Source organism: Magnolia sinica, chromosome 16, assembly GCF_029962835.1.
Source record: "Magnolia sinica isolate HGM2019 chromosome 16, MsV1, whole genome shotgun sequence".
NCBI classification, from domain to species: Eukaryota; Viridiplantae; Streptophyta; class Magnoliopsida; order Magnoliales; family Magnoliaceae; genus Magnolia; species Magnolia sinica.
This window is the reverse complement of record NC_080588.1, coordinates 16,894,152-16,920,779: the sequence shown is the minus strand read 5'-3', so window position 1 is coordinate 16,920,779 and position 26,628 is coordinate 16,894,152. Positions and strand designations below refer to the sequence as shown.

Genomic DNA, 26,628 nt, shown 5'->3' with positions numbered 1-26,628 from the left:
ATGGGGGCACCATTTTCGTCCTATTTGGGGTTGACAAAACTCGAAAATGACGTATGTAACAAGCGTATTGTCGACCAAATGAAAAAATAGAACGAAAATGAGGGTTTTACTGCTAGGGAGGACAATCACAAAGAGGAAAGAAGAAATTAGAAAATATAGATTTTACTGCTATGGTGGACAATCACAAAGAAGAGAGGAGAAATCAGAAAATGAGAGTTTTTCTGCTAAGGTCGATAATCACCAAGAGGAAAGAAGAAATCAGAAAATAGAGGTTTTACTACTTGGGTTAAACTGTGTGAGAGGAATAATAACTTTCAGAAATTGCATTTCTAATAAGCAGGGGCATTAAAAATTGGACCGATAAAAATGCACCCATACAGAAGGGTTATAGTTTAGTAAAATAAGTTTGGAGGGGCACAGAAAGGTTGGTGGCTTAAAAGTGAGGCATATGGCCGGAAAAAACTCTCATTGTTACATAGGGTTGAATTAACCCCCCGCTGCACACAATAAAGGCTGGCAATAGGCTAGACCTAGCCCCCTGCGAAATCAAAATTTTAAACCGGGAAGCACAAAGCACTGACCCGACCAGTTCAAAATCCAAACCTGGGTCCTGCCCACTGCAAGTGCTACTCGCAATCCGCGTCCCATTTCACCACTTGCCCGAGTGGATGGCGCGACTTTCATCGGACGGCCACGATTCATCCCGAGCTTCTCTAAATATCTCCCTCGGATCACATCATTTCGTAAACCCTCGCCCCGATAAAGCCCGGGGGTTTCTGTCGGAGGAAAGAAGGAAAGAAAGGAGGAGGAGAGCTGCTGGAGCAGCCTTCCTATTTTTAAGAACCCTCTCTCGAAGGTGCGTTTTTTTCATCTCCTTCCAAAACCCTACATTCCGATCCCTAGGGTTTCTCTTCCTCCTTCCATCCGATTTACGATCGATGCGATTCTTTTGCCTGAAGATTGCTGGAATTTTGAAATCTTTTATTTATTATTTATTATTATTATTATTTTTTGAGTTTCTGATGCTGATTTCCTGTTTCTGAGATGATTCCAGAGCTGTTTTCGGCGCTTTGGTTGCATGGAAATCGATTCGACTGCTAGGTTTTCACTTGACTTGCATGATCCTCAGCTCGAGGACATGCAAAGTATACTCGGTTTTCTGCTCAGTTTCTACAGTTGGGGCCCATGTTTCTGGGATCCAGACAACCCTTGATTGAAAAGGTCTTAACAATCTCCGAGGCTGGGAAATCCGAACTGCCTACGCCAGGCCATTTTGTGTGGACCGTTCTGGCATTTCTCTCCTTAACCGATTCTTTGCAGGTGAAAATTTTAGCTTAGGATTGTGTTACTAGGGAAATCTTTTGATGCTGTGGTCCATCCACTGTGGGTCCCAACTCGCCAATGGTCTGAATCACTGAACCATGGCCCACACTTGTAGAAAGTGAAACCCGATTATACGGTTTGTATCCTTGGGTCAAGGGTGATATTATTCGTCTCTGCATTTTATAGTTTCTTGGTGATGAATGATGATCAGTTGTATACTGATGTTTTGGGAAATATTTCAAAAAAGAAAGTGGATCTCTCCTGGTTGGATTTGAAACAAACCATTCAAAACTTTGAAAACTGTCCAAACTGCTCCATTTGAATGGTTGCAGGGCATGAATTAATTGAAAGATTTAACATTGTTGTACTGCGCATACCTTTCACATGTGACTGTTTTTTTTAAAGGCACCATCCCGTGGGTCCCAGCAGACATAATCTAGATAACTGAACCATTGTTGAAATTGGAACCTGATTGTACTGTGCATATCCTCTGGTCAATGATTTTCTAGTAGGCTCTGTTTGGATGCCTGTAAGTTTTTTTAAGTTGTAAGTTACCTGTAACTTGCTTACAAGTTATCCCGTTTTGATGTAAGTTGTAACTTACTTACAAGTAACTTAGTTTTTGTGTTTGGATAATCTGTAATTAGTTACAGCCTTAAATGTAATAAGTCATATATTTACACCAACTAGAGCTTGTAGTAGGAAATTGTTGAAAAATCAGATTGATACATAAAAAAAGCTTGGATAAAAGTATTTCATTTTATTGAGCCCATGTAAATGAATAGTTTGGCCGATTCTTAGGGTAAACTAATCAACAAGAGGGCCATAAAAGTGGGGGCCTATGTTTTCAAAATGCTTGTAATGTGGAAAAAACTTAAGGTAGCATATCCAAGCAAAAATTTCCATTATATCACCTCCGTTTCATGTGGTGTGGTCCACATGAGAGTTGGATGTTCCTAATTTTTGGGCTGATCCCCTAAAATAATAATAAGAAATGGATGAGCGGCATGAATATAACACAAATCATGGTGGGGCCCATAGCACCATCATTAGCAGTCACTTATAGCTTAATACTGTGGTGTGGTCCACTTGAGATTTAGATATGCCTCATTTTTGGAATCAAGCCCTAAAATGATTAAAAAAAATGGATGGATGGCATGTATACAACATATACAAGATGGTGGGCCCCACAGACCACCAACCATTACGCACACCTCCTAGCCAAACAACATCCGTTAACAAGGAAAACAAACAAAAAAAGAAAGAAAGGATTTTTCTTAAGGCAATTTTGCTGGAGCTCGGTGGGAGAGGGAAAAGGAGATTGAGCGAGAGGGAGAAGGAGACAGAGAGAGGGAGATAGAGACGCTGGAGGGGGAGAAGCTTTTCAATGGCCGGTCAGCCTTCACTTTGTTTGAATGTAGGTAGACCTCTTCAATGCAAGCCGCGATTCTTCCTAGAAATTTTGATTTCAAAAATTCCAGCTGTTACCTGTATAACTTGAAAAACAACTCAACTCCCTGTATTGTTTTCACCTCAATTCTCCTGTAAGTCAAAGGTCGAGAGAAAGGGAGAAGGAGACAGAGACGCTGGAGGGGGAGAAGCTTTTCAATGGCCACTCCTTCACTCTGTCTAAATGTAGGTAGGCCTCTTCAATGCAAGCTGCGATTCTTCCTAGAAATTTTGATTTCAAAAATTCTAACTGTTACCTATATAACTTGAAAAACAACTAAACTCCCTGTATCGTTTTCACCTCATTCTCTTGTAAGAAAGTCACAAGTTGAGAGAAAGTTACCTGTTTCCTCCCCTAAACACCAATTGCAACAATCTCACCTATAACTTTGTTACATTTTAGAAATGTTGCAAGCATCCAAACGGCCCCGTAGTGTTTCTGGTGATGGGTTAGTAGATAGTGATGTTGTAGGCAATCTTTTGGGCAACGTTCTGAAAGCCCTCCCAAACTCCAACCTGTGCACTTTGAATGGGCTGACATCACTCAAGTGGTTCCTAGCAAACTGCCAGGTTTAAATCATTTTTGCAAATAAAGATTTTGGGTTGCTAACGTCTTTTTGTTAATAGAAGATCTTAAAAGATGATAGAAACTTGTTATTAATATGCGCTCACACGTGCGCACAGAGAATGAGAGAGAGAAGAGAGAGGGTGTATCTTATTATTTACCACAAAACCCCCTTATTCTACGGTAAAACACCTGTTATTTACCACAAAAAACCCTAATTCCATGGTAAAACTCCTATTATTTACCACACAAAACCCTGATTTTACCTCTCATTTTACAGTAAAACCTCCTATTTACAATTAAAAAAAAGCCTGTGATTTCAACTTTTAAAAGATGGGCTGACATCACTCAAGTGGTTCCTAGCAAACTGCCAGGTTTAAATCATTTTTGCAAATAAAGATTTTGGGTTGCTAACATCTGTTTGTTAATAGAAGATCTTAAAAGATGATAGAAACTTGTTATTAATATGCGCTCACACGCGCACATAGAGAATGAGAGAGAGAGAGAGAGGGTGTATCTTATTATTTACCACAAAACCCCCTGATTCTACGGTAAAACACCTATTAATTACCACAAAAAACCGTAATTCTACGGTAAAACTCCTATTATTTACCACAAAAAACCCTGATTTTACCTCTCATTTTACAGTAAAACCTCCTATTTACAATTAAAAAAAAGCCTGTGATTTCAACTTTTAAACAAGGTTTAAAATATTGTTTGAATTGGCCCAGTACGTACCAATTTTGGTAGCTGTTAGAGTGATTGTATGGGTGTATCTTATTGGGTGGTCTTTAGACTACCTTTTTCTTTTCTTCTTATTTTTTCAAATATTATGATCAAAGGAGATGGGGAGGGGAAAATAACTCTATTTTTATTCCCCAAAACATGGTATGGGAGTTGTGATGCTGATTGTGCTGGGGCCATTACAAAGGAAAAGCGTAAGGATGCTGACCATATAATAATCAGATCGTGTATGGGGTCTGCCATAATGTTTCAACCTGTTCATAAGGTGTGCCCGACCAGGATAAAGGGATGCCCCAAAAAATCGAACATATCCAAAAAATAGGTGGGCCACACCAATTGAATTTGGTGGTTTTGGCACATTTTACACTGTTTCCAATGGTATGGCCCACTTAAGTTTTGGATTAGCCTGAATTTTGGCCGTATTGTCTACTTTTGATGTCCACCGTCCATCATGTGGGGTGCACCTTTGATGTGGACCATCCATCATGTTGAGCCACCTTGGATATGGGCTGTCTATCATGTGTGACCTTGGATGTGGACCATTCATTAGGTGGGGTCCACTTGATGTAGACCATCCATCATTTGGTGCCACACTTTGATGTAGGTTATCCATCATGTGTATGGGGCTCGTCATAACATTTATATGCCATCCGACTTGTTCATAAGGTGTGCCCAACTGGGATAAAGGGATGCGCCCAAAAATCGAACAAATCCAAAAAACAGGTGGGCCATACTAATTGAATTTGGTGGTTTTGGCACATTTTACAGTTTCCAATAGTATGGTCCACTTGAGTTTTGGATTAGCTTGATTTTGGGCATCTTATCTACTTTTGATGTCCACCGTCCATCATCTGGGATGTGCCTTTGATGTGGACGGTTCATTAGGCAGCGCCCACTTAATGTAGACTGTCAATCATCCAAGGCCACACTTTGATGTAGGTCATCTATCATATGGGGCCCATCTTTGATTTGAATGTTCCATTATGTGGGCCCACTCGGACCATCTATTGTATAGGACCCACCTTCAATATGGGTCAATGTCATGTAGCACACCTTCGATGTCAACCGTCTATCGTGTGTGTCCCATGTTCAATGTGGGTTGTTCATCATGTGGGCCCACCTTCGATGTCAATTGTCCATCATCTGGGTCCCGCCTTCACTGTCCACCATCCATCATGCGGCTTTCACCTTTGATGTGGACCATCTATTGTGTTTGGCTTACCTTCAATATGGGTTGTTCATCATGTGGGACCACCTTCGATGTCAATTGTCCTTCAATGTCCATCATTCATCATGTGGGTCCCACCTTTGATGTGGACCATCTATCTTGTGTGGCCTGCTTTCATTATGGGTTGTTCATCATGTGGGGCCCACCTTTGATGCAATGGGAGAGATTGTAAAGAGAAGAGAACGGGAATTTCTTAAAAAGTTTAGGGACAAACTTGTTCCAAAAAAATCCCTAAAATGTCTACCCACTTTAGCAAAATCAGATCTTAAAAAAAGGTACACCCTTTCATACCTAAAGAATTAAGAGGTAAAATCTCTTATCTCTAAATTAGTAGGATGTAAGATTAGACCATTACCAAACAACCTAATTTTGGAAATAGATTTTTCTTTTAAGAAATAAGCAAGTTCTCATTTGTAGAGAATGCCAAATGGCCCCTTGGACTTGGAGCCCTTGACTATAATGCCTAGCCTATCGTGCTTTGATTGAAACAAGGCCTAGACTATAGTGCCTCGCTCGCCCCACTGTTTTTTTAATCAATAAAAACTTTTGAAATTGTGTTAGAGCATGATGAATGATTCTTAGGCACTTGGAAGTTGCATGTGGATACATGCAATTGAAATTAAACTGCCCACATTATGGGTCCAATTTAGGTGTCATGAACTAACAAATTATGCTTATTTGATAATATGATTGTTGGGCATTTATTGGATGGTTGAAAATGAAAAATATCCAACGACCCTATTTCAACAAAGTGTCCATGAATCAAAGGTTAGTATTGTTCAACCAATCTGATATTGGGACTGTGACTCAACGACATTACATTCTAGAATTTTCTTGGTTTAATTTATGTTAATATATAATTTCTCAGTACATGTACAATTTATCAAGTGTCACAAGCTACAAGAGTATTAAATAACTCCCTCAAATCTGATATTAAGTGAAAGTGTAGTGTTTTCCAATGAAGTCTATTATCTAAAAGGAGAAAAACATACCATGTTGCCAACACTATTCACTGCCTGATCTCCAACAGCCTCATAAGCTTTAGGAGTGCGAGGTTTATAAGCTTTTGGAGTGCAATGATAAACCTGACGACATGGAGGGGTAGGGAATGATGGGTGATGAGAACATGATTGTATGAGAGATGTAGAATGACAAATTTGTTATCAAATTTTAAAAATTAATATCCATAACGAAAAGAAAAGAGTTTTTTTAGAGGCAAATAACACTTCATTGAGCTTTTATCATAAATTTAGGTCAAAGATATAACATGCTATGCACGTAGAGATTGGTATGGATCCCATGAAACTCCACACTCTACTACCAAGAATGTCTCATATAATGGCCGTTATGTAACGGTAATGGCATGTACTGTTACCCTTTACGAGGTCGTAATGGCCCCCACTTAAAAAATTGGACTGTAATGGGCTGCTATGCATAGGATATTTGAAAATCTTTTTTTTTTTTTTAAAAAAAAGAAGAGACTTTCTTCTTGTTTTTTCTTCTTTCTCCTCCTCTTGCATGCAACGTCTCTCTCTCTCACACTACCCTCCCTCTCTAGGCTCTTCTCCTCTTAGGTCTCTCTCTCTCTCTCTCTCTCTCACACACACACACACACACACACACACATACACACACACACTTTTTTTAAAAAGGGGAGTGATATAGATCATATGGTACTTAAGTGGTGCATGACACTTGATATACTTGTACTCACAAAATTGCATACATGGCATATCGTAACTCAAAATAATCCAATTAAATTGTGGGACACACTGTTGCTAAGTCACAGTCCCAAAATTAGCGTGTTTGAAATAGGGCCATTGGATATTTTTAAAACTTCACCATCCAATAAATGTCCATAGATCTCATAGTCGGATGATGAAATGAGCATAATTTAGGGCTGATTGCATTAGTGGTATGTGTGCCATTGATTCCGTGAATTTTGGGCCGATTTGGGGGCATTTGAGTGGCCCTCAAATTGGCGACATTATTATTCCGAATTTAATTTTAATTTTTCTTATAATTTTTAAGATGTCAAATGCCTAGGGATATGCATTAGTGGGATGGGTCCCAATGATTGCTTGAATTTGGGACCGATTTGGGGGCGGTCAAGTGGTCCCCTAAGTTGGTGACACTATTCATCCAAATTTAATTCCATTTTTTTTCTCATAATTACTTAGGGAGATGATATCAAATCCTGAAGGACATGCATTAGTGGAATGAGTACCATAGCCTTCATGAATTTTGGGCCAATTTAGGGGCATTCAAGTGGTCTCCCAAACTAGGGACACTATTCATCTGAATTTACTTTCTATTTTTTCTTAAAATTACTTAGGGGGAACTATGATGTCAAATGCTTAGAGATGTGTATTGATGATTATCATAGCTTGCATTAATTTTGTGCCAATTTGGGGTCAATATAAGCCTGCCAAGTTAATAAAATCATCAGATAGGCTGGGACAACATTCTTACCAAAGAGTGGATCATTACACCATCATAAGCATGTTTAAAACCACACAAGAATACATATTTGGAATCCTCTCAATATTCTGGATTTTTTCCAACATTTTTTGGAAAAAAAATTAGTAACGGTCCAGGCTGTTGCTCCCAATGTTACCGTTACAGCACACTTGACCACTAGACTATTATATGAAACTTTGGTATCCATAAAGATGAGTTATTCTATGCTGTTAAGTATGCAAATCATCATTCATGCACATAGGTGCCATAAACATGGCATACCTTTACGTCAATCCAAATTGCCAAACCATCATCTCCGCTGTAGAAGGATCATAAGCCAAAATTAGATTGATTGGGCATTCATAGTCTTCACCTAATAGACATTTGTTTCCTGAATTTGGACTTCCACATTTTTCGTTATTACTGTTTATTTTGCAGCTGCTAATCGGAGAGTTAAGATCATCAGCTTAGCGTGACTCTTCAGTTATGATCCATTTTTATGGTCCGACGATTTGTATGGTTTTGATTGATTTGCATATAATGCTATCTGGCGTTTGGTGGCTTTATGTGTGTATGGATCATCTTACTTTGCTAGATTGTCATCAGTTTTTATTTTTTATTTTTTCAAGATAATAAAAGCCAAAGGCTTGTTTGGATTTGTGGAAAGTGTGGGAAAAGAAACATTGTTTCTTGGTAAACCTTATTTCCGGGAAACTATGGGAAAGGAAACTTTTTTTTCCATGTTCGTTTTTATAAATAAGATTTGCCTAAAAAAAATTGAGGGGTGTTTCTCAATTCATTGATTGGTCAAATAAAAAAAATCCTGGTGGTTATTAGCATGTGACAGATTAACACATGATATGGAATGCTTGAAGATAGACTATGGCACTCGTGGGTGCTTAAGCTTAATGGTGTCGTGTCACACATGATAAATGAGGGCGCTTGAAGTTGTATGATGGCACATGTGACACAAGCGACACATTAGCACATTTGACACGTGGACATTTGAAGGTAGATGGTGGCACATGTGCACATAGGTACATTGGCACATTGGCACATGCATCACATGTAGAGTGATTGAAGATGGGCAATGATACATGTGGCACAGTGGCACATATGGGAGCTTTGCACTTGTGGGCCGCAAACGAAAGATGGATAGTGGCACATGTACTATACAACTGAAGATGGACAATGGAAAGTTGGCACATACGGCACATGTAAGGTGCTTTGTACATGTTGGGTCCAAGTGAAGATGGATGGTGGCACGCGTGACAAAATAGAAGATGGACGGTGGAATATTTGCATATGACACATTTGAGGCGATTGGAGATGGGCGGTGGCACTTTTGTGTTTAACTCTTGAGAAATTCATTTTCCACGACTGTGGGAAAAATTCCTTTCTTAGGGGTAGAGGTGGGAAAATAAATTTGTTGATTTTTCAACAAAAAGCGGACGTGAGAAATGGTGTTTCCCACCAATTCTCAGACAAAAGTCTTCACAAACAATAGAAAATTTGTTTCATGGGAAATGATTGATTTTGACTGTAAGCGAAAGATTTCTAGTGATACAAAACATTGGACTCTAACCTGAGTGCTATGGACTAGCTTCCTTATCTGATGCACTACACTCAAATTAGGGACGTGACGCAGCAGAACATGATCAAGACCACTCATTGGATGGGTTCCTTACTTCCACCGTGGATGAACTGCTGTCCATCACAAATCACATGGATTGGATGAGCATTTGCCTGTTTCTCCAATTTGGTGTGTTGACCTGTTTTCAAAACATTTGTTTTAGGGGTCTTTATTTGTGCAATGATCAATTTTGGCTGTAATGAAAGATTCCTAGTGATAGGAATTGGAATCGAACGTGAGAGCAATTGACCAGCTTCCTTATTGCGTGCACTGCACTCAAGTTAGTGTAAGGCTATGTTTGTGTTAAGATGGATTGCATTTGTTAACCGGAGTTTTTGCTGTTGATCTTTGTTTTTTGGGTCTTTTAATCTTATGATTGGTTTTGTTTTTGGAAATCAGTTCCCAATGACATAATGGATTTAATTCACTTATAAATGTTAAATATTTGTTGTATTTGTTTCCCATCTTTGTTTTGTACTTCCATTTTAGTTAATTTTAGGGATTTTTATCAAGAGAATAATCCTTTTTATTTTGCTCAGCCAGTTAATTATGATATTAATATATATTTTTTTGTTGTCTTATTGGTAAAGGTGCCGGGTATATAATTTTTTGTCAAATTTTCTTGTGGTATCATAATCATCTCCAGGTCATGTTCTATGTTTGTTTCCCATCTCTGTTTTGCACTTCCATTTTAATTGATTTTAAGGAATTTTTATGAAGAGATTAGTCCATTTTATTTTGATCAGCCAGTTAATTATGATGTTATTATTATTATTATTTTTTTGTCTGATTGGTGAGGGTGCTGAGTAGATAATTTTTTGTCAATTTTAATTGTGGTCTCATAATTATCTCAAGATCATTGTTGGCTCTTGATAAAAGAACATCGTCGGCGTCGTCGTTATCATCAATATCATCGCCATCACTCCGGATGTCATTAGTATAGGATAATCCTGGTTGTCATTATCATCATTACACCATGAAAGAACCTTGGAGTATAAGAACTATTTCTCAATCGAATAATTGGAATGAATACAAAGTTATGGTGTTTATAAACCTCTTAAGTGTACCTTGAAGATTCTAGAGATTTTCTCAAGCTCATCTAGATAGATCCTGGAAATCTTCTCAATCCTATCTAAAAGATCTACGTAGATTACTACATAGATTACAAGAATGCTCTCATAGTAGATGGAAATTACAAAGAATATCGTCAAACAAATTACACAAAATTTCAACATGTATACTACTATTTCTTAACAATGTTTACTTTGTTTTCAAGCTGAGAAATGTTATAGAAGTTTCAACGACATCTTACTCGGGACTGTTAAGTTTCTCTTTTCTTTTCCAACAATCCAAACAAGCCCTAGAAATGGAATCCATGTTTCAAGGGTGCTCATGGAAATACTCATCATTATCATCATCATCATCATCTAAACCTTGTCCCGATTAATTAGGGTCAGATACATGAATCCTGTTTTGCAATTCCACTTTATCATGGGCACTAGGAAGTTTTTAATTATGGGCGTTTAGTAACCACTGTTTTGTCGTGGTGTGGTCCACCTTGTATTTGGATCTACCTAATTTTTGTGCTAATGCCTTAAAAGGAATTTCATCATTGAAATTTGTTACTAACTCTGTTTGTAGGCTATGGGCCTCTCCAAAATTTGAGGAGAGAGAGACCATATTTCATCCCCCTTTTCAAAATTTCGAGGAGAGAGAGACCATTATATTTCATCCCCCTTTTCATGTAATAAACTAAGTTTTTCCATCGGTAGATGATAATGGCCCATCATTGTTATTTGTTTGTCGAATGAGGATCATTCAAGGGTGGATTTCATATGATTGCACTCCATATACATTTATGTTCTATATTATGCATATGACAGTAACTGTGGTATGATTTTTTTTTTTTTTTAAATTTTATTTTTTTGGCAATTGGATAAAAGTTTGTTACTAATAGTACTCGCGAAACTATTCTTTATCTATATAATTTTATTCTATTGAGTTGAAAATTTTATGTGGAGAGAAGAAGAAGAAGATGGATATCTTACGACAAAGTTGATAAAAGTTCATAAACGTTAGTTTTTATTTTATTTTATCTTGTGTTAAAAAATGTTGTTGCTGTTTTTTTTTTTTTTTTTGTTTTTTAAAATTTAAATTTTTTTAATTTTAAATTTGACTGTCTCCCTCAAAATAATTTCTTTGCATGTGTACCGCTTTAAATGCAGTAAAAATATTCAATAGAGATGGACCAAATTGAAAATTAGAGTGCTAATAGAATGTTCTTTTTTCCCCCCCCTTTTTATGTTTGTTTTTGTTATCCCATCTTTCTTATAAAGATATTTTTGGCTTTTTCAACAGATGTGCGGGTGAATGTAAAAATCCAATGGATTACAGTGTAAATGAAATGTAAAAATGCAATGGGTCCCTAATAATGTTTTTTTTTTTTTTTCCTATTCTAGATTGGTCTAGATTAGCGGTGCAAAGAAATTGGCCATTTTGGGCTTCTAAACGTATGTGGACTGCATCAATCATCTGACTGCTCATGTGGGTCTTTTTGGGGATCATTAACACATGATCTTTAGGACTGGGATGTGCATCTTTAGTGGAGAATTTAGACCTCAAAGACAACTCAAAACATCAATGAGAAAGAACGACCACAACAGTCCAACAAGTGGGTCACTTTGAGCATCAAAACTGATAATGGTCACTTCAGTAGTCGACGAATTGAAGTATAGTTACTACCAATTAAAACTGATGATAATTGGTGATTATGCTTCAATTCGTCAACTACTAAAGTGGCCACAATCAGTTTTGATGCTCCAAGTAGCCAACTTATTGGACTATCGTGGTCGTTCTTTCTCACCGATGTTTTGAGTGGTATTTTATGTATAAATTCCCCACTTATGATGTCCATCCCGGCCTTAAAGATCGGATGTTAATAATTCTAAAAAAGGCCCACGTGAACGGTTAGATGATTAGTGTGATTTCACATTGCGAAATTGCAATGTGAAATAAGTGACCCGAGCTCTTTGAACCAACATGTGGAGCAAGCTAAATCCATTACTACCCTTAGAAGTGGAAAGACAATTGACAAAACCATTCTGACGAGGGCTGAGAAGCCTAAGGACTTGGAAGAATCCAAGGGGAATAATGGAATTAGTGACGTCCCACATGAGTAAGAACCAGAAACACACTACAAGCCTGTTGCACTAGTCCCACAACGGTTGATTTCACGTAAGCCTTTGGCCAACACTTGGGATATCTTAGAGGTGTTTAAACAGGTGAAGGTCAATATCCCTATATTGGATGCCATTAAGCAAATTCTCTCACATGCCAAGTTTCTAAAAGATCTATGCACTATCAAAAGACGACAAAACATACAAAAGAAAATCTTATTGATTGAGAAAGTGAGTGCCATCCTCAAGCAAGATGTACCATAGAAATACAAAGATCTCGGTAGTGTTCACAACCCCAAGTGTAGGGTCGTGATGTAGTAATAATCTCGGTAAGACCTAGGTCGAATCCACAGGGATGGAACCTTGTATGTAATCTGAAAGTAACTCGAACTAGAACTAGGTGAAGATGTAATCTAAATCAGAAAGAATTAAGAGAGTAATGGTGAATTATTAACTAAAACTTGGAAAATCTAAAGGTGGGAAACTAGGGTGCCAAGGATCCACTTGGAGCAATCGGGAAGCTACCTTGCATTGATTCAAGGACACAACTGGAATCAGAGTCCTATCCTATCCAATTGGTAAGAAGAGATTTGTCAGATCTCTGAACTTCTCATGGATCTAATTATCAATAGATAAAAGTGGTGAAGATTTGGAAGTGATTCCGTCACCTAACCATGCCCAGGAGACTGGCAAACAATAGCAGTTTACTAATCTCACAGCCAATCATAGGAGAATTGTGAAAGTTAGGAAGGATTCCGTCACCCTACCATGCCCATGGGACGATGGTGAACAACAGGTCTTACTAATTTCACAATCTCAATAATGGAAAGAGCATACTTAAAGCTATCGCAGATCCATTGTAATTTAAGTCACAAAAAACCATTAAAAACTAAAAGTATACCTTCATAGTTAAACTAGAATCCAAAAGAGTTCAACAAAACATGAATCAAAACCAAGCAAACATCCCAATCACCTTACAAGCTTCACCTCTTAGCCCTAGCTAAGAGGTTTAACTTATCATAAACATGCTAAAATCTCAGAAACAGAAAGTAATAAACAAAGAAAAAAAAGAAGAAAGGAACTTCTGGAAACTGGCTTCCAGATTTGCCTCCACGGCTGCCCTCCACGTCCCAACTCTCCTCTCTCTCTCTCTTCTTCACGTGTGTAAGATGATCCCATCACTCTCTCTCTTCTCCTTTTATAGCAGCAGATGATGGCGGTGGGTGGACGTTGTTGGTGCATAAGCTAGTTACGCAGAAGGAATCACGCAGCAATGTTTGCGTTTGTTTTAACTTTGGGAAGTCAGATTTCTAAAAGAATGAAATCCGACCACATGAATGTGGTCGAAATCATCTTCTCCTTTGGTTGGACAGTCTGGATCAGTGATCCGACCCTGACCGTGATCGCCGGATCGTCCAGATCCTCCGGTTTTTACGACGTGTGCAGCCTGCGCAATTCATCTTGCGCTGATTCTTGGTGGGGCCCATGATCGAAGTTGGACAGGAAATCCACTCCGTCCATCAGATTTGCAAGGTCATGCCCAGCAATGGCGTCAAATATGGGACAAATCCGAGTCTCAGGTGGGCCACAATACATTTGAAAATCCGACCGTATCAACGCTCTAACGTGCTTGTTGAGGCAACGTAACATTGACACATATTGGTCGTAGCATCAGGTGGGGTCCACTGTGATGTTTGGTAAGCAATCCTCTCCGTTCACCGTCTGTCCCACTATTTTATGACAGGGGTAAAAGTTGAGGAAGTTTCGTAAATCAGGTGGGCCGCACCATCTAAATAAGTGGAAATTGACACTTACTGTTAAATCTGGTATTGGTTGCACAGTGCCATGCATGGTGCTAGTTTTATTTACAAAATTGCCATCAATTCCTCAATCACCTTTCGGCGTCAGTTATGTTAGAGTACAACATCCAAACACCTTGAAATTTGGCAGATATCCATCGTTTTTCATGTTCTTTCCATCGGTTCAGTTTGGGTCCCGATCTCCTAAGGATGTCCAAGATTCTTTCTTAATGGTTATTGTTTGATCTTGTCCATCGGGTCACTTATACACTGATCCAAGAGCTGAATTTTGATGTGTACGGTTAATTTATGGTCCTCAGGCCAGATATAAAGTTTCGAGCCGAACGGATGGTGGGAACCCTGTGATCTTGCATTCTGAACTACTTTCAGGCCCGTTTAAACCCAATCACTTGATCTTCTCGGATCTTTGGCATGTAAATTCCTTGATCTTGATCCCCTTTGATTTTAGAGCGTTAAATCCATGCTTTTAATGCCCTTTTCAGTCCAAGCTCTTTAAATTCACCTTGCAACAAAAATACGATTAAAATAGGACGTTAAGCATTATCATGTTCGTAAAATCAGGTAATAATTGGGGTCTAATATGCAATATTTGACCCTCAACAGGTAGCCCAACCATCACTTGTGTAATTGGGAATCACCGGATTGAGCATGCAGTTCTTGACTTGGGGGGCAAGTGTAAATCTGATCCCTTACTTAGTATACGAATAACTTGACCTTGGTGAATTCAAAACCACCAGGAACAGACTACAACTTGCTGACCGTTCAGTTTATGTACGGAGATGGATAATCGAGGACGTGCTAGTGCAAGTCGATAAATTCTACTATCCAATAGATTTTATTGTTCTAGACACTCAGCCTGTCATTGAAGCAAGCACTCATATTCCCGTCATCCTTGGTCGCCCATTCTTTGCTACATCAAATGCAATTATCAATTGTAAGAATGGAGTGATGAAATACCAATTAAAACTGATGATAATCAGCAATTATGCTTCAATTCGTTGACTACTAAAGTGACCACAATCAGTTTTGATGCTTCAAGTGGCCAACTTATTGGACTGTTATGGTCATTCTTTCTCACTGATGTTTTGAGTGGTCTTTGATGTCTAAATTCTCCACTTATGATGCCCATCTCGGCCTTAAAGATCGTATGTTAATAATTCTTAAAAAAGCCCATGTGAACGATTAGATGATTGGCGTGATCCACATTTTTCGAGATCCAAAATGGTCCCTTTTTTTGTCCGGGCTAATTTGGATCAATTTGGAAGAAAAAAAACCATTGTTAGGGATCGTTGTAATTCATTAGATTTTTAAATTCACTTGCATATCTGTTGAAAAAGCCAAAAAATTCTTTACAAGAAAGATGAAATAATATAGACAAAAGTTAAACAAGGAAAAAAAGAGAGGAAAAGAACGTTCTATTACCACTTCAATTTGGTCACTCTCTATTGAATCTTTTTACTGTATTTAAATTGGTACATATACAATGAAAATATATAGAGGGAATGAGCCAAAAAAAAGGAGCGACAATAACATTCTTTAAAACAAAATTGCGTAAAAAACGCTTAACTTTTATTGTAAGATATCTCTATCTTCTTCAATTTCTTCTTGTTCTTGTTCTTCTTCTCTTTGCATAAAATTTTGAAATAAGTATAATAAAATTATATAGATAAAATGATAGTTTCGCAAGTACGATTAGTATCAAACTTTTATCTAATTGTAAAAAAGAAAAAAGAAAAAAAGAAAACCATACCACGGTTACTATCATCTGCGTAATATATAACATTAATGTATATGGTGTGCAATTATATGAAATCCAACCTTTGAATGGTCTTCATAAGACAAACAAATGACAATGATGAGCCATTGTCATGTGCCGATGAAAAAACTTAGTTTATTACGTGAAAATGAGGATGAAATATGATGGTCTCTCTCCTCAAAATTTGGAGAGACCCATAGCATATAGGCAGAGTTGGTATATCTGAATTTCAATGATGAAATTCCTTTTGGGTCATGAGCCCAAAAAGTAGGTAGATCCAAATCTCACGTGGTCAACATGACAGGTAAACAATGGTTATTGAACACCCTCCATTAAAAACTTATGAGGGCCCATTGTGATGTTGATTTTCCATCCAACTTGTTGATTAGGTTACACAGACCTGGATGAAGGGAAATCGCAAATATCAGCTTGATCCAAAGCTTTTGTGGCCCCCAAGAAGGTTTTTATGGTGGGCGTTCAATCTCCACGGTTTCATGTGGTGTGGTCCACCTGAGATTTGGATCTGCCTCAATTTTGAGCTCATGCCATAAAATGAGCTGCAAAAAGGGATGAACAACGTGGATAAAACACATACATCATGGTGGGGCCCACATTGAACCGTCCATCGTCCAATAGGTGTTAGTATGCAATCCCCGTCCAATGAAAACGATGGAAACATTTTGAAATTTTAACTTCGAAATCTTGGGAGGTGAACTTGTACAGAGATGTAATAACTCTGCCTTAGCGTCGGGGATGCCCATAATGGCCCCCATCTTGATGTCTGTGAGAAATCAACCCTGTTCAGCTGTTTTGCCATCTCATTTTAGGGCATGAGCCCAAAAATGAGGCCGATCCAAAGCCTTCAGTTAGACCAACATGAGGCTGATCCAAAGCCTTCAGTTAGACCGTAGGTCATTAAGCCTTGTCTTACTACCTCCATCCGCATCCTTTCGGACCTTTTGCTTGCCCTTTTAGAACCTTCAAATTGTACCCACTCACTCTTAACTGACGCGATTCTTGATCTCTGTTGCACATCCCCAAACCATTTAAGTCTACTTTCCCTCATCTTTGGTACCTATTGGTGCTACTCTTAAGATCCCTCGAATGCATTCATTTCTAATTCTATCCTTGTCTTGTCACTAATCCATCTCAGCATCCTCATTTCAGCTACACTCGTCCTATGAACATGTTATTACTTAAATGCCCAACATTATGTGTCCTGTAAAGCATGGCTAGCATCTTTCAAAAAAGATAAAGGAATGGCTAGTCTTATAACTATTTTGTAAAATTTCCTTTTCAGTTTTAGTGGCACACAATGATCACGTAAAACTCCAGAGACATCTCCATTTCTTCCACCTAACTTGAATCTATGGGCAACATCCTTCTCAATCCCTACACTGTCATTAATAATCGACCCAAGGTATCGAAATTGGTCATTTTGGGAAACTTTTTGGTCAATAATCTTAACTAATTTCTTATTTTTCACTCCTATTGTTACTAAAATTGCACTCCATATACTCCATTGGACTTCAACGAATTTTAAATCCTTTAGATTCTATAGCATCCCTCCATAAATCTAGCTTTGTGCTTATGCCCTCCCTTGTCTTGTTAATTAAAACCATGTCATTTACAAACAACATACACCATGGGATCTCTCCCCACAAATGTGTCATTAAATTGTCCATAACCAATGCAAAAAGGTACTTGCTCAATGTCGACCCCTCGTGCAAGCCTAAAGTAATTGGGAACCCACCTGTTTCTCTGCTAGTGGTCCTCACATTTGTTACCACTCTTACATATCCTTAATTTTTTTTTTACTAACTACATTATGAGCTGATACATATCCTTAATTACGTCAATATATCCTCTTGAAATTCCTTTCTTTCCAAACACACACCAGATTAACTCTCAATGAACCTTATTGAATGTCTTCTTGTGGCCAATAAAGACCATGTGGAGATCCTTCCCCCACTTCTTCTCCATCAATTGTCTAATTAGGACCTTTATTCTTACAAATAGGTATCATGGTACTTTTCCTTCATTCATTTACATTTCCTTCGATCTTACAATCTTGTTGAATAACTTTGTTTGCCAAAATAACCCAGTATCTCCCATACACTTTTAGACCTCTATTGGTATGCAACTGGTCCAAGGGCCTTCCCTGTTTTCATATTTCTGTAAGCTTCTTTCACTTTTAGATACCCTAATTGATGTAGGACCGATGCATGAACTGAGTAACATGTGAGATCAAATAGCCGAATTAAGATATTTAATAAAAAAACATAAACATCGCTATAATCATCACAAATATCATGAAAATCAAAAGAAAGCCATGCATAATCCTAGCCTAAGCTACCAACATCGTAACTCAAGATCATTAAAATAAAAAGAAACTAGGATTTAATGGATGTAGGGACATCCAATTAGCATAAGATATAGTTTATTTCAAAATAGGAAAGCTAATACAATGTAGGGTGAAAATTAGGGTTTTGGTAATTTGGGAAAGTAGGAAATTTAGGTTGAGGGTTAGGGTTTCGGGGATGGAAGAAAGGAGTTTTGCTATAATGATGGTGGGAAACCAAAAGGGGCAGGTGGGTTTCACACGTGTGGCGTAGGAGGATGAGTTTAGGTCGGTTAGGGTTTGGGTTGAGGATGAGTATGGAAAAGTTGGGTTTGGGAGAAGACGAAGATTTGTGATGAGATAATTAAGAATCTGAAGAAAATACCCGGATGGGGAAGAAAAGAGAAGATGGTGTGGGGATAGATGGAGATCTCACACATCCGTTGATGAAGATTAGCATCGCATTGTCACACCCCAGACTCGGTAACCAGACTCACAAGGAACCCGATAGCCGGTTCTGATCGCAACAGCCTCCGTAGTACCTCACTGTCGGCTCCTGTGGCAGGTTCCGATCCTGGGATCCCACAAGGAGGATTTCTATAACCGAATAACCATTTCTAATACGAGCATACCCAAGATCACAACAAGTAACATCTCGAAAATAACAAATGAACACATCGCAAAATCCACTATGAATTTGAACTATTACAAGTCACATAAGGTCCAAAAGGACATATATAAGATAATGAAAGAGAGGGAAATGTCTGCAACACTGGGGTCCTCAAGCTCAACTCTAATCCAAGCTCTACCGCTACGACGCATACCTAGGATCTCCTGCACGCATCAATCGTGCATAAGCTTATAGAAGCTTAGAGGGTGGTGAAGGTGTGTGAAAATGGTGCACAGAAGATTAATAGGATATGCAGAGAAATATGATCAATGACAATGTTGCTAGCCTCACCAAGGCTTACCATAAATACCATGCAATGAGTACAGGGCACCATACCAAGGTAATGCATAAAGGGGCTTATACAGCCAATGTGAATGCGATGCAAAGTGATGCCAGTGCTCATATCCAATCCACATATCAAGTACTTTTCCAATCATAAGGAAATCACCGGGGTCTAGTACACTGTTGGATGACTGCCGCTCTTCAGACCCGCACAGTCAAACGAGCGTAAGAGACCTCACTACCTGCCCGTGGACAGCCAATCACCGACAAGGCTCGATAGCAGCGAACCCATTTACGAGCTAGTCAAACTCAGCCTAGCAATGCTTCCTTACACCAGGCGGGTAAGGCCACACCCCTACCCAACCGACTACAAGACAGTGGGAGTCGCGGCCTAACGGTATAAGGCACTCGTGCGCTCATAGTTTCCACTCGGTCATGGCATTGGGGCAGATCCTTGGTACCATGAAAGTTTTGAGAATTTCACCCATGGGCATCCTATGCACCCGATATGCTCAAGTAATATTTCTGATGTCCACACATACTGCCATCCATGAATATCCCTGTGGAGGCAAGACCTTGATGAAGCAAGGGCGGTATTATCATGAAATGCGATGCTAATGCATGAAATCATGCACTAGCTTTAGGCACTCAATGTGCACAAGGGGAGAAACTCCATCCCTCTATGACCACTACACAATGCAATCAATTCACACATATGATGCATATGGGTCAAAATGATGTAAGTGTGCTACCTGTAGAATATATTCTTCCTTCCCAAGGAGGTACAAGGTCTAGATACATAGACAAGTACTCTAAGGAGAAGTGAAGTCCTCTAGTGGGGGCTCAATACTTTGGGATGACCCACAAGCTAAGAGAGTCATAAAGACCCAAGGAGGAAACGGTCCTAACAAGGTCCAAGGTGGGCCTTCAACCACCTATAAGGGCCCTATGGGCCTACCTTAGGGCCACCAAGGAGGACATTCAACCAAAAGGTAGCCCGCTAACTACACGCATGTAAAACAAGGCCTAAGGCCTAAACAATCCAGGCCTAGTGGGCCGTACACAAGGCCCAACACTTAGGCAACATGGTGGGCCCTCAAGCAAGGTTTGGGCCCAATCATAAAGGTCATGAGTCCACTCATTGTGGTGGGCATAATGGGCGACCCATTATTCCAACCATATGGGCAATTCCATGTTTGAATCAAGTGAGTTGGGCCTCACATCTTGGTCCAAGTATGGGGTTAGTTTAATGGGCAACCAAGGGCCTAACTACTTGAGTACTTTGGTTCATAAAATCCATCACAATAGTGTGCTATTTATAAGCCCAAGGGTCAGGGGTCCATCAAGAAAATTCTAGGATAATAGGCCTAGGAAACCCAACCTGTAACTATGAATATTATTCCAATAAAATCCCATTTGAAGTGGGCCTTAAGTATGCACTAATTAAGCCCAAAATCTTATTAAAAATAGGGCAAGATATGTGTAATAATATCCCTAAATATGGTGGGCCATGTTGCACAAAAGCATTCATTTATGGGCAACAACTTTGGGCCTATTGTTGAAATTCCAGCAGTAACTTTGGGCTTATTGCTGAAATTCCAGCCTACCCACTATCTGGACTTGCTAGAAATTCAATATTAATAAATATATACATTTATTTTAGTCCCTGGTGACCCATGTCACAGAGGGCCCACCAGATGAAGGGAGTAAAAACACATAATTTAGGTGGGCCATGCTGCTGGATTGGATGTCCAGTAGCAGCCCAATGGGCCCGGGCGTCCCATGGTGGGCAGTCCAAGGGGCCTGGGTAATTGGCCCAAAAACTCATCCAATGGGCCCCAAATGGATACTACTGAAGGGGAGAATGATCACGCCCCCTATGGACCCCACAATGGATGAACGGTGGACATAAAATGCATCAAGATGGGCCCACAAGGTGGCCTAGATGGCCAGCCAAGGCTGGACGCCCCGGCTTGGGCATCCCAGCCTAGTGGGCCACTCCAGGCCGCACCACGGATGGTACAGGGGCCCGATGGCCCTGAAAATTTGCAGGGTGGTCCTTCCATGGGTGGGCCACACCTATACAAAATTTCATAATTTTTGGATGATCAGAAGTATTTTAATTTAATTTAGAATAACAGCCTATCCAAAAATTCTGCTGGGTAAAATGTTGCTGTCCACACAATGTTTATCCAATTAGGTGGGCCCAAACTTCATCTAGGAGGGGAGGGATGTATGATTAGTAATTTTCCCATAAAGTACAGCAAGGTGGGGTCCACAAAAGTGGCCCACCCCTCAGAAAACCAAGCTGAAATTTGTGTTTTCCCTTAAACATACGAGGTTGGACGGTCAAGCAAGGTGGGCCCAAACTTCATCTAGGAGGGGAGGGATGTATGATTAGTATTTTTCCCATAAAGTACAGCAATGTGGGGTCCACAAAAGTGGCCCACCCCTTAGAAAACCAAGCTGAAATTTGTGTTTTCCCTTCAATATACAAAGTTGGACGGTCCAGCAAGGTGGACCGCCCACCCCCCTTGGGCCTCATATTTGGGTGCCTTTGCATGGACATTTTGAGGTGTGATCCATCACACCTTAAGGTGGGGTCCACACCTTCATATTACACCCCACAACCTCAAGAAAAATAATGGAAATCATAATCCAAATCCATGCTAAACATTAACTAAAACAGTCCATGCAACAGTCTAGATTTTTGGACAGCAATACATGGCTGGACGTATCAGCCTATATCTTAATAAACACAGCAATTAAAAGGGTGTGTGGCCTTCCTTAGCAGGCCCCACACATGTCTAGATCATGAACTAAGGTCAGGACACTTGCATGCATTGATTTAGGGTATCCAAAAACCATGGAATAAGGTGGTAGGGGCGTCCCACCCTTGCTGAATTTTTGGGACGTCCCAGGCCCACTAAATGGGCCACACACATCATCATCGACAATAATAAGAGAAAGGAGAAGAAGAAACACAATCCGGCCATAGGGGTAGGGCCCCGCCACTAATGGGCCCTCCCAAGATTCAATCTCATCCATACAACTATGTTGATTGTACATGCAACAATAAACCAATGCATGCATAATCCATAACTAAAATGGATGGTTGGGATGCTATCCCAACATGACTTCTAGGGTCTAGATGCCATTGAAATGAAGTAGATCATAAAATACATCATGATGGGGTCCATGGAGAATGACCCTATCATGTATCATGACATACATCTAGGATGGGCCAAAGGGCCACATCCATGGGGTCAAATTGGATCCCCACCATGGATTGGTGGGTCCCATATGATCCACACAAGAAGAAATAAGAAGATTAAAAGGTAGAAATTAAATCAGCAAGATAATAGTCACCCACTTGTAATCCAACTCCCAAACTTCTACACCATGAAGACCTTGGAGCAAGGAAGAGATTTTAATGCTGGAGATCTATTTTTAATGGTGGGATTAGAAGTATGTTGGGGATTAGAGGGCCGGAGAAAAGAGAGAGAAATGGACATTGGGAGAGGGAGATGTTGCTAGCAAATGGAGGGAAATGAGAAAGAGAGAGAGGGGTCATGATGAGTTTGTAAGAGAGGTCATGATTTCCTAGGGGAGGAGATTACGAGGAGATTACAATGTGTAGTGTGTTGAGGTGGGTGGTGTTTTCCATAGAACTTGTGTGGTGTGTAGTGTGCATAGGGACTTGTGCCAAGGAGGTGCTCCACATGCATTGCACAAAAGTGGGCCACGTGATTAAGGGCCATACTATGTAATGTTCATAACTTTTAATCCATATATCGGATGGACGCACAAGACACGTCGTTGGAACCGCAACGACGGTGCGAACAAGATGGCATAGGTCTCGGGTCGATACGAGTCGGGTCTACGTTACTGGACTTAAGGATGACCGCAAACACTATCCGAGGGTCGCGGGTCGTCGGGATTCGACCGGTAGGACCGCGGGATCACAAGAAATAAAATGTCTACTCACACATGCACATGCAGGAACTCGGGTCGGGTCTTGAGGTCCTGCGGTAGGCATGTGCATGTGTGTGAGAGTAAGCGACCACAAGAAATAAAATGCCTACTCACACACACATGCACATGCCTACCAGTCGAATCCCGGCCACCCGCGACTCTCGGATAGTGTTTACGGTCATCCTTGAGTCCGGTCACGTAGACCCGACTCGGATCGACCCGAGACCTATGCCATCTTGTTCGCACCGTCGTTGCGGTTCCAACGACGTGTCTTGTGGGTTCATCCGATATATGGATCAAAAGTTATGAACATTACATAGTATGATTCTTAATCATGTGGCCCACTTTCGTGCAATGCATGTGGACCACCTCCTTGGCACAAGTCCCTATGCACACTACACACACCACACAAGTTCTATGGAAAACACCACCCACCTCAACATACACTACACAAGCCTAGCCTAAAGCCTAAGCATTGTAATCTCCTCCCTTAGGAAATCATGACCTCTCTTACAAACTCATCATGACCCCTCTCTGTCTTTCTCATTTCCCTCCATTTGCTAGCAACCTCTCCCTCTCCCAATGTCCATTTCTCCCTCTTTTCTCCAGCCCTCTAATCCCCAACATACTTCTAATCCCACCATTAAAAATAGATCTCCACTATTAAAATCTCTTCCTTGCTCCAAGGTCTTCATGGTGTAGAAGTTTGGGAGTTGGATTGCAAGTGGGTGATTATTATCTTGCTGATTTAATTTCTACCTTTTAATCTTCTTATTTCTTCTTGTGTGGATCATATGGGACCCACCAATCCATGGTGGGGATCCAATTTGACCCCATGGATGTGGCCCTTTGGCCCATCCTACATGTATGTCATGGTACATGATAGGGCCATTCTCCATGGACCCCATCATGATGTATTTTATGATTTACTTCATTTCAAGGGCATTTAGACCCTAGAAGTCATGTTGGGATGACATCCCAACCATCCATTTTAGTTATGGATTATGCATGCATTGGTTTATTGTTGCATGTACAATCAGCATAGTTGTATGGATGAGATTGAATCTTGGGAGGGCTCATTAGTGGCGGGGCCCTACCCCCATGACCGGATTGTATTTCTTCTTCTCCTTTCTCTTATTATTGTCGATGATGATGTGTGTGGCCCATTTAGTGGGCCTGGGACGTCCCAAAAATTCAGCAAGGGTGGGACGCCCCTACCACCTTATTCCATGGTTTTTGGACACCCTAAATTAATACATGCAAGTGTCTTGACCTTAGTTCATGATTTGGACATGTGTGGGGCCCATTAAGGAAGGCCACACACCCTTTTAATTGCTGTGTTTATTGAGATATAGGCTGATATGTCTAGCCATGTATTGCTGTCCAAAAATATAGACTGTTGCATGGACTGTTTTAGTTAATGTTTAGCATGGATTTGGATTATGATTTCCATTATTTTTCTTGAGGTTGTGGGGTGTAATATGAAGGTGTGGACTCCACCTTGAGGTGTGATGGATCACATCTCAAAATGTCCATGCAAAGGCACCCAAAGATGAGGCCCAAAGGGGGTGGGCGGTCCACCTTGCTGGACCGTCCAACCTTGTATATTGAAGGGAAAACACAAAATTCAGCTTGGTTTTCTAAGGGGTGGGCCACTTTTGTGGACCCCACCTTGCTGTACTTTATGGAAAAAATACTAATCATACATCCCTCCCCTCCTAGATGAAGTTTGGGCCCACCTTGCTGGACCGTCCAACCTTGTATATTGAAGGGAAAACACAAATTTCAGCTTGGTTTTCTGAGGGGTGGGCCACTTGTGTACCCCACCTTGCTGTACTTTATGGGAAAAATACTAATCATACATCCCTCCCCTCCTAGATGAAGTTTGGGCCCACCTTATTGGATAAACATTGTATGGACAACAACATTTTACCCAGCAGAATTTCTGGATAGGTTGTAATTTTAAATTAAATTAAAATACTTCTGATCATCCAAAAATTACGAAATTTTGTATAGGTGTGGCCCACCCATGGAAGGACCACCCTGCAAATTTTCAGGGCCATCGGGCCCCTGTACCATCCGTGGTGTGGCCTGGAGTGGCCCACTAGGTTGGGACGCCCAGGCTGGGGCATCTAGCCTTGGCTAGCCGTCTAGGCCACCTTGTGGGCCCATCTTGATGCATTTTATGTCCACCGTTCATCCATTGTGGGGTCCATAGGGGGTGTGATCATTCTCCCCTTCAGTAGTATCCATTTGGGGCCCATTGGATGAGTTTTTGGGCCAATTACCCAGGCCCCTTGGACTGCCCACCATGGGACGCCCAGGCCCATTGGGCTGCTACTGGACGTCCAGTCCAGCAACATCGCCCACCTAAATTATGTGTTTTGTTTACTCCCTTCATCTGGTGGGCTCTCTGTGACATGTATGGGTCACCAGGGACTAAAATAAATGTATATATTTATTAATATTGAATTTCCAGCAAGTCCAGATAGTGGGTGGGCTGGAATTTCAGCAATAAGCCCAAAGTTACTGCTGGAATTTCAACAATAGGCCCAACCCAAAGTTGTTGCCCATAAATGAATGTTTTGTTGCAGCATGGCCCACCATATTTAGGGATATTATTACACATATCTTGCCCTATTTTTAATAAGATTTTGGGCTTAATTAGTGCATACTTAAGGCCCACTTCAAATGGAATTTTATTGGAATAATATTCATAGTTACAGGTTGGGTTTCCTAGGCCCATTGTCCTAGAATTTTCTTGATGGACCCCTGACCCTTGGGCTTATAAATAGCACACTATTGTGATGGATTTTATGAACCAAAGTACTCAAGTAGTTGGGCCCTTGGTTGCCCATTAAACTAACCCCATACTTGGGCCAAGATGTGAGGCCCAACTTACTTGATTTAAACATGAAATTGCCCATATAGTTGGAATAATGGGCCGCCCATTAGGCCCACCACAATGAGTGGACTCATGACCTTTATGATTGGGCCCAAACCTTGCTTGAGGGCCCACCATGTTGCCTAAGTGTTGGGCCTTGTGTATGGCCCACTAGGCCTGGATTATTTAGGCCTTGGGCCTTGTTTTACATGCGTATAGTTAGCGGGCTACCTTTTGGGACCCAGTTGAGGTTGAATGTCCTCCTTGGTGGCCTTAAGGTAGGCCCATAGGGCCCTTGTAGGTGGTTGAAGGCCCACCTTGG

The 26,628-nt window shown here is 40.3% G+C and overlaps 1 protein-coding gene across 1 annotated transcript in view; it reads left to right on the top strand.

Annotated features, from left to right (window-relative positions):
* Positions 1 to 696: 696 nt before the first annotated feature.
* The window catches only part of LOC131229713 (glycine-rich RNA-binding protein 3, mitochondrial-like), a 32,603-nt gene continuing 6,671 nt past the window's right edge, over positions 697 to 26,628 (top strand). The window contains exon 1 of the mRNA XM_058225706.1: positions 697 to 856. The gene's annotated coding sequence lies outside the window, so the exon portion shown is untranslated. The remainder of the gene's footprint in view (positions 857 to 26,628) is intronic.